Source organism: Callorhinus ursinus, unplaced genomic scaffold (assembly GCF_003265705.2).
Source record: "Callorhinus ursinus isolate GAN/ISIS: 27379988/994484 unplaced genomic scaffold, GSC_fseal_2.0 scaffold4, whole genome shotgun sequence".
Classification (NCBI taxonomy): Eukaryota; Metazoa; Chordata; class Mammalia; order Carnivora; family Otariidae; genus Callorhinus; species Callorhinus ursinus.
The window spans coordinates 140,858,638-140,868,447 of NW_027397066.1; the positions used below are offsets into that span (position 1 = coordinate 140,858,638).

General features: G+C 34.9%; 2 pseudogenes; one reads left to right on the plus strand and one right to left on the minus strand.

Moving 5' to 3' along the window:
- Positions 1–4,643: 4,643 nt before the first annotated feature.
- LOC112825799 (ubiquitin-conjugating enzyme E2 variant 1 pseudogene) lies at positions 4,644–7,397 on the plus strand (annotated as a pseudogene).
- Positions 7,398–8,152: 755 nt separating this feature from the next.
- LOC112825800 (large ribosomal subunit protein uL22 pseudogene) lies at positions 8,153–8,945 on the minus strand (annotated as a pseudogene).
- Between the last annotated feature and the right edge of the window lie 865 nt (positions 8,946–9,810).

Here is a 9,810-nt window from a genome sequence, read left to right on the forward strand (position 1 = left end):
CAGCCACCCCAACGACGTGGTTAGAACTGGAGGGTGTTATGTTGAGTGAAATAAGTCAATCAGAGAAAGACATGTATCATATGATCTCACTGATATGAGGAATTCTTAATCTCAGGAAACAAACTGAGTGTATCAACTCATTTTTAATCAGATTCTCCCTCAGCTTAATATTAAGAGATAAGCCAGGGTCATCATGTCAGGAGCCATTCAGTTCCCTGAAGGACATGTTTAGGAAATGTTTGTGATTGTGCTAATTATGTTGGAATTGCATTGGATTTAGATGTAAATTTTAATGGAAATCCCAAAGAACATTTGAACTCTCTTTCAACACTCTGAATCTAAGAAATGTTGAATAGATCAAAACTGTGAACTCACTTTCCAAGTTTGTTCCATGGGGTTGGTTCATTATTGGAGGAATTTGAATCATCAAATCATTCATAGCTGCCAGTGGTACAACTAAAACAAAAAAATAAAATAATTCTGTCTACATAGTTTAGTCAGGAGAACTGCTTTGTATCCCTTAATTGCATTTTTTTTTAAATGTTGTTTGGCACACTGTAGATACTCATCAATATTTGTTAAAGAAATAAATGCCTCCATGCCAAATTCTTTCTGCTAGTCTTCTGTAATGCACAATAGCCTTATAGTTTCAGGTTTCTCATTTCCCTCTTTCTGTTTCAGTGTAGTTTATAAATAATACAGGAGCAATTAAGGTGTATAGGAGTTTCTGGCGATGACACTTTAAATTAATTTGTACATTCTGTGATAGCTAAATTAATAATAGCATTTTCCTGGACAAGGAAAGAGTGACCTCTTACCAGAACTTTCTCTGGTGTTGTCATATATTATTGGAAGCTAAGACAATGAAAATAATTAATTTTCCTATCTTTATCTGTCACAAAAATATTTCTGCTTCAGCCAAATTAGCAAGTTTTAAGTAACTTTCAAGTCCTAAAATTTAAGCTGCAGGAATCTTGTCTATACTTGCTTTTCAAGATGACTTGTACTATGAAAAAGGTCTAGAAATGCATGTCACCTTCAGGGGCACTATGGTAATCTTGTTTATAACTATTTTACAGAATTTCTTATATGTAAGACTGAACTTACATATTTGCAGAAGAAAAATAATAAAGTACCTTCAACAGCTTTATACAATCTAACTTTTTATCTTCAGGTATAGTGACTAGTCTCTTTTCATAACATTACCAAGACAGATGGTTATTTAGATGGAAGAAATATCATGGTTAATATTTACTTATTTACCCAATGTCTATGAGGTATCTAATAGATAATTCTAATCACTGCCATATCTTTTTTTTTTTTTTCCTATTGGCCCTTCGGGTAACTATGGCAGAAACCATTTACAGATGCAGGAAACTCAGTGATTACTAAGCAGGATAAACATCAAAGAATCTACATGTAGGAATATCATATTCAAACTGCAGAAAACTAAAAACAGAGGGTTAATATTGAAAGAATTCAAAGGGAAAAAAATAAAAACAACAAAAACAAAACATCTTGCCTGTAGAGGAACAAAAATAAGAATTGCATCAGACTTTTTATCAGAAACCATGCAGGAGGGTGGAGTGAAATATTTAAGGTGTTGAAAGGGAAAAGTTTAGAATTCTATATCCATCAGAATTTTCCTTCAGAGGTGGTAGAGAAATAAAGATGTTGCAGGACAAATAAACTGAAGGAATTTATTACCAGTAGACCTGACCTGAAATGAATGTTAAAAGAAGTACATCAGGGAGAAAAGAATGATAAAGGTAAGTATTATGGGATGAATATTCGTGTTCCCTCCAAATTCATATGTGAAGCCCTAATCCCCAATCTTATAGTATATGGAATTGGGGACTTTGGTAGGTAATTAGGTTTAGATATCATCATAAGTGTAGTTCCTTCAAGATGGCATTAGTGCCCTTGTAATAAGGAGAAGACATGTGAGATATTTCTCTCCATTAGTACATATCAAAGAAAGGCCATGTGAACACACAGGAACAAGGTGGTTATCCACAAACCAGGAAATGGACCATCTACCAGAATCTGAACTACTGGCACCTTAATCTTTGACTTCCTAGCTTCTGGAAGATGTGAAAAATACCTTTCTGTTGTTTAAATCACCCAGTGTATGGTATTTTGTTATAGCAGCTCAGGCAGACTAGGATGGTCAGAAACTCACATCTGAAAGACAATGAAAGAAAGAATGTTAGAGAAGAAATAAATGAAAGTAAAGAAAATCTGTTTTTCTTATTGTTAATTGATCTAATAGATAACTTATTAAAGTAATATTAGTAATGATACATTGGGTGGATAACAGCTTTGCATAGGTGAAATGAGTAACAGCGATGTTATAAGGGATGGGAGGGAAGCATAGGGAGCACTCTGAAGACAACTGTGTTACTGGTGAGACAGAATGGGGTTATTTGAGAGTGGGTTAGTTAAAAATACATAGTGCAAACTTTTAAAGGAAGCGCAATTGATATTTTAAGAGAAGAGGGAAATGGAGTCATGTAAAAGCATATAAAAACTTAACTTTAAACCAAAGAAGGCAGAGAAAAAGAGAGATGAAATAACAGTGCAATGAATTGAAAATAGTTACAAGCAAAATAGATATTATGATAATAGATGACATAATCGTATCAGTAACCACATTAAATGTGAATGGTCTAGACACACCAATAAAAACCACAGAATATCAGTGGTGGCAGCAAAGCAGGCTGAAACTCTTCAGGAAAGTCTTTTGGGCATTCTTAGGCCCAGCTTTCCTTTTTTTTTTTTAAGATTTTATTTATTTATTTGACACAGAGAGAGACAGCAAGAGAGGGAACACAAGCAGGGGGAGTGGGAGAGGGAGAAGCAGGCTACCCTCAGAGCAGAGAGCCCGATGCAGGGCTCAATGAGGGGCTTGATGCAGGGCTCGATGTGGGGCTGGATCCCAGGACCCCAGGATCATGACCTGAGCTGAAGGCAGATGCTTAACGACTGAGCCACCCAGGCGCCCCTTAGGCCCAGCTTTTCAATGAGCTCTTGGTTTGTAAGAATTTTCTGATTCTTGTCCTCTGATCTTTTGTTGATTTTGTGATTCCCTCAGTGATGTGATTCCAATAAACTCCCCTTTTGTTTATTTAACCTGAGGTTTATTTCTGTATCTTCCATGACAATTCCTATCTGAAATAATATTTGTAACTATCCTGGTCTGTGATAAACATAAGTTGACACATTAGAAAAAGAAAAAGAAAAACAAATGTATGTGATAAAATTTTCCCCATAAATAAAATTCTGACTTTAACAATGCATGTTAAGACATGCTTTATTTTGATTGTGTCTCTGAAATATAGTATCATATTTGGGGATCAAATTTACTTTAGCACAAACAATTGTTTGTTAATCCAACTTGATCTTTCAGCTATACTGGCAATTATTTTTTTCTTTAAGATTACAGTAAAACTCACTTTCTGGGTGGTAGAAAATGTTGCTAACAAGAATGAAAGTTAGATGGGAAAAATAAAATAAACTGCTTTAAGAGGTGAGGTAGCAATTAACCTGTAAAAATGGTAGCAACAAATTCACAAAGACATTTATCGTCACGATCTAGTCATTAACTACTCATCAAATGATGTTGGCAAAACAACTCAAAAACTCCTTCACAGAAAGCAACAAAATCATGCAAAAAGTTAAAATACAAATCAAAGCAATATAAGCAATATAAAACATTTGACAACAGGTCTTCAGGAAAGACATTCTTAATAAAATGATGTTAATAAGACTTGTTCATTTTAATCATTGATATGTTGCTACCTATGGTTTAGACTAAGCCAAGCATAAATATTGGTAAATTGAATGTGTTATGGTTAAACATACGGAAACTTTAAAATAATTATAATTTAATAGGTTTTCAGTTTGTTGAAACTGAAACTATTGGCCATTTGAAGCAAGTTAACACATCCTTTTTCTCATTAAGATCTTGTTGACCCAGGTTCACAGCTCAGTACAAAGCAGGCAGTTTGAATCAATTTGACTGATTATTGTTGTTACACAAGTAAGGACATAATTTTATAGCTACTTTTATTCCTGACTTACAATCAAAGCAAGAGTTCACTTTAAAGACTATGGGGCAACAGTTTTGTTCTCTAATTAAAATTCTAGCCTTACAAGGTTATAGATTTTAAATGAAGCTATTTACATTCATAAAGAAGGATATTCTGAACCAAATTAACATTAGTGCAACGAGGGGAGGGTTAATTCAGCACAGACATTTTAGCGTGTTAAGAAAATTGTTAATATTGCTTTTCTTTAAAATTACTTTAAAGGGATCAGATTGCAAGAAGCAATATGCATATATTGTCAGGTAAAAGCTAGACAGGAGCAGTGGAAGGGGCACATGCAAGGAGCACATGGAGGCAGAGTCCCAAGTCCTTGAGGGGGATTGACAGAGATGTGAGTTGGAAGCAAGGATGGTGATAAGTCTCAAATTAAAAGCCCCAGGGGCACAACATCCTGACCTTATGGCTTCCAAGACCTTGGGGCTGACAGATCAAGGGCCATAGGTAGGAACAAGCACTCTCCTCTTGTACCTCTGCTCCAGGGTAAACCCTAGACTCATTATAATGCATTTGCATTGCAGGTAAACTCCCCTCACCATGGAGAAAGACTGCCATGATGGTTCAGGGTCCCTTGCAGGATCAAAAACTCCCCTTCTCAACCTGTGGGAGGAGATTCCCAAAGGATTAGAAGCAGCTTCCATTAGAGACCACCTCAGGGTACCTCACGCTCTTCCCAGCCCAGAGAGAGGCAAAAAATATCCAATCCCAAAACAACCTAGGGCTGGTTCCACCTCCCAGAACCTGCCTGCTTTCCCACCTTGAGAATGTACTTTCACTTTAATAAATTGCTTTGTGTTTGCTCCTTTCCTTCTGGCTGTCTTTATTCAAGGGTGAATCCTCATGTAAATCTTTTTGTGGGGAATCCAAGGACAGAGATCGTCATTCATGCAATGCAGATTCTTCCACCAGTAAGAGTATTACATTGTCCCGGAGAACCTGAGTTCTTGAGCACTGCTCTTTGTTTGATAATTTACTTTAATATTGGTGCACTATGTAGTAAGAGTCAAAGGACCTTGAGATATTAATACAATGTGTACATAATTTAAATAAAATAGTAAATATGAGCTATTTAGTGAAACAATGTGAAGAGATAATTTTAAAAGATATATTTCTATCTTTATACAGAAATTGAAATGGGTGCTTCTTTATTTCCAGGAGCTGAATAATTTAAGTGCTTATCATTCAATGACTATAACCTTTGTTTATAGCTCTAATACTAAAAGCACATTACATAAAGCTCAAGGCTCTTAGACTTTTGTGTACAAAAAGAATAGAATATTTAGAGCATAATTCAATTATTGACAGCCCTTATTTCATTTCCTAAGGCTTCTGAACAAATTAGAGTGTTGGACAAGTTTATAGTCTATGACTTCCTTTCCAGGTTAAAAATGGCTTGGACATTTAATAAGTTATTGTGTTCTACAATTCGAATTATTTTCTAAAATGATTTTTCTCTTACAATAATATGATGATATACATATACATAGACTATATTATATGATATATAGTAATATAAATTTTAATATATAATACATATAACAAATATTTAATATATATTATGTATAATAATATAAAAATATAATAATATTAAATATAGATACACGCACAAATCAGAGATTACAAAGTTCATTTTCCTTTTACTTCTCTGCATTAATTTTATTTTGCCATTTAGATATATTTTCATATCATTTACTATTTATTTTGTATTTTGTTTTAACATTTACTCATAACTTTCATTTCTTTTCTTTGACTATTTGGTTAACATTTGGTTAACATTCTAGCATCAAGTCACCTTAGTATAAATCATTCAATTTATACTATATATAAATCAAGTTCTGTTTTACTTGAATAAATTTGACAACTGACAAATATCATAAAGTTACCTCTCCAGTTAGCTTTTTGGTGGGAGTCACCTCAGAATTCCTTCTGCTTTTTTCTTTCATCTTTGATCTTTTCAGAGGCTATGAAAATTCATACTTCATTAATCTGGCATAAATTAGTGAAGAAAGCATTCCATCCGTATGGATTTTCTAGTTTTTGAATTTTAATAGCGTATGTCTTTTCTGAATTATGAAATGTTTCCAATCTTCAAACATAACTTAAAAGTTTATTACTTGCCTAGCTCAATTACAAACTTTGTATTTTAGTGTTGAAAGCAGATTCAGTGAACTTCTGTGAGGAATGAAGAGAGGGAAAATTACTTGGACAATAACCATTGGAAACTTTTTTTGGTATGTTATTTATTCAATATAAAATTGCACTTACTAAAAATTTATTTAATAATAATATTCTATCCCTGTTATGAAGAGAAGTTTCAAAGAAGCAACTCTTTCAGGAAAGCATGTGTGAATAGTGTTAAAAAAAAAAGAGAGAGACTTTTTCTTCTGTTATTCATTAGTTCCTCCTGCAATTCATTATTAGGAAGGTATTAAAACGTCCACTTTTTTAGGAGGATCCCATTTCCAGCAAATTTTACAGTGAATAGAAAAGAAAGAAAAGAAGTGAGGGGAAGAAAGAGGGAAGGAAGTCAGGAAGGAGGAAAGATAAAAGGACAAAAGGAAGAAGGAAAGGAAGGAAGGAAAGAAGGAAGGAAGGAAGGAAGGGAGGGAGGAAGGGAAGAAGGCAGGAAAGGATGGACAATAAGAGAAGGAGCTTATGCTAGTAAATTTTTAGAAAATTCTGGGTCCTTTATCTACCTTGAAATTTAACAATGTCTGATTTTATCAGAAAGATCTGAGATGAAAGGAAACTGTCATTTCTTATTTAATTCCATATATTTTTTGAACAAAAAGAAACTGTTGCTTTTTATTTAATTCCACAAAGATTTTGAGTGATCCACCAGTAAAAAGGATTGATAAAAACAAAGGCTTGCAAACTAGTGGAAGCAGGGGAAACAAAAAGTAAGTAAGCAATAGAAGTAGGATCAATCAGGAGTAGGAGATGGCACAGTTAACTGAGATCTAGAAGATGATGAAGACATGACACGAGATGGACTGGGATGATGATTAGGCCTCCAAGAACAATTTATGAAAAACAAATATACAGCCTTAAAATAGAATGTGGACTTAAATACCCAGAAGCACCCCCTTTGTAAGATTTGTAACAGAAATTATTATGAATGGAGTTAATAGTTCTACTGGAGTGGTGGATTCAAGAGCCATATCATGCTAGCAAAATGGCAGAATTCATAGAGCATCAAAGTTGTCCTGCAAGAGCCCCAGCGCCTAATGATGTCTAAAGAAAATATAAAACTCCCTCAGCCACCTGAAAGGACAGTGTTACAGCAATTAATCAAAAAGAGGGAGGCCCTCCCCCCATTTGATTTAAGCGTTTTCCACAGTAATATTTTCTAGGTATACATTTTCTAGGTATATCTTGTAGACCTCAAAGTACTGGAAAGGAAGCTTCCATTCAAAGGCAATTTATCTTAACATACTGCAAATTATACTAATTTTTTGTCCATTTGATGTATCTAAGTCGTGCTATAACCACAAAAAAAGTAAGCAATAAAAGTAGGATCAATATAATTATATTGCATGTTAGAAGCTGAGAAATGCCATGCAAAAAAAAAAAAAAAAAGGAAGTAAAGTAAGATAAATAAGGAGGGAAGGTAGGGAGGGGAGACTACTTAGTGTAGTGGGACACTTACCAATTGTGAAGCTGAAATAGAAACAAAGATCTCAAGCTGGTGAAGGTGTTGGTCGTAGACACTGGGGAAGAACAGCCCAGCCAGAGGAAAGACATTATAATGACCTTAAAAGGGAATCATAAATGGTGAGTTTCACAAAGAACAAAGTGGCAAATATGACCTTGCAGGACAGAGTGAGTGACTTCCGGGAGGGGAAATGGAGGGGTTTTGACCAAAATGTGAAAATAATTCACTTAGATTTCTCTAACTGCTGGTTTGCGAAGTGTGTTTGTGTGTATGTGTATGAATATGTGTGTATATAGTTATTTATTTTAAGGTAAAATCTAGATATAGATTAAAGCACAGATCTTAAGTGTAGAATTTGATAAGGTTTTGTTGTTGTTTGTTGTTTCTGTGTTTATTTTATGCAGAATTTACTCCTGGGCCATAAGTTTTTGTTCTTCAGTTTCTTCTGGGATATCTTTTTCTTCCGTGCAACCTCGTCTTCTGGTTTAGGAACAGTCTGCTCTTTTTCAGTCAGGATCATCTCAGTGTGGCAGGGAGAGCTCCTGTATGGGTTAATCAGACCAGGAGCCCTGTAAATTCTATGCCGCATCTTGGGGGCTTTGTTCACCTGGACGTGCTCCATGACTAGAGAATCTACATCTAAACCCTTAAGTTCAGCATTATTCTCTGCATTTTCAAGCATGTGCAATAAAAATTCAGCACTCTTCCTGGGCTATCGACCCTGTGTCCAGCCCCATGGTTTGGCCTGGGCACACCTATCAACTCTACCATTGTAGCAACTGAATGGTACACATTGCTTCTGCAAAGTGATGTCTTTCAGATACTTGGCGGCTTTTCAGATATGCATACCCTTGATGGCCTGGGCAGTTTCTTTTCTTTTCTTTTTTTTTTAGATTTTTATTTATTTATTTGACAGAGAGAGGGAGAGAGAGAGAACAAGCAAGGGGAGGTGCAGAGGGAGAGAGAGAGACGCAGACTCTCCACTGAGCAGGGAGCCTGACATGGGGCTCAGTCTCGAGACCCTGGGATCATGACCTGAGCTGAAGGCAGACACTCAACAGTCTGATCCACCCAGGTGACCCGTGGGCAGGTTCAAGTGTGTCCATAAAGTGAATATGAAGATTTGAGCCTCTTGATTTGCATGATTTTGTAGGGTTTTCTGGGTCAACTGAAGAGCAAACCATTTTCAGAGAATATGTCAGGCCACTTATGGCAAGAGCCAATTTTATAAATTTCGACAAATATATAAACTGATATAAACAATATCAAAATCAAAACCCAGAAGAACATTTCTACCATGTCAGGTATTTCCTTAGTGCTTCTAACAATTCCTGTTCCTTTCAGGAAGCCAGTGTTCTGATTTCCACCACCATACTATAATTTTATCTGTTTTTACACTTCATATAAAATAAATCACACAGAATGTACTCATATACTCTTCTGTTTCTTACTTCTATCAACATAATATTTTGGAGCTTTAACCATATGGTTTTATATGTGACAGTAGATATATATATTATTGGTATAGTATTTCACTATGTGGATCTACTACAACTTAAATACTCATAAATGGTAAACATTCAACCATTAGACAATTGTATGTTTATAGTTTTCAGCTATTATAAATATACTTGCTAAAAATATTCTTGTACAAGTCTTTTTATGGACATGCAGATAGATCTTGTTATTTATTAAGTTTTTAATTTTAATTCCAGTATAGTTAATATACATTGTTAGTTTTAGGTATATAAATAGGATATATCTTGTTTTATCACACCTCACTTTATTGATTTCCCAGAAATTTTTTTTTTTACAAATTATAAGACTGTGGAACCCTGCATTAAGCAAGATCATCAGTGCCATTTTTCCAACAGCATTGGCTCACTTTATGTCTCTGTGTCAAATCTTAGTAATTCATGCAATATATATATTTATTTATTTATTTTTAAAGATTTTATTTATTTATTTGACAGAGAGAGACACAGTGAGAGAGGGAACACAGGCAGGGGGAGTGGGAGAGGGAGAAGCAGGCTTCCCACTGAGCAGGGA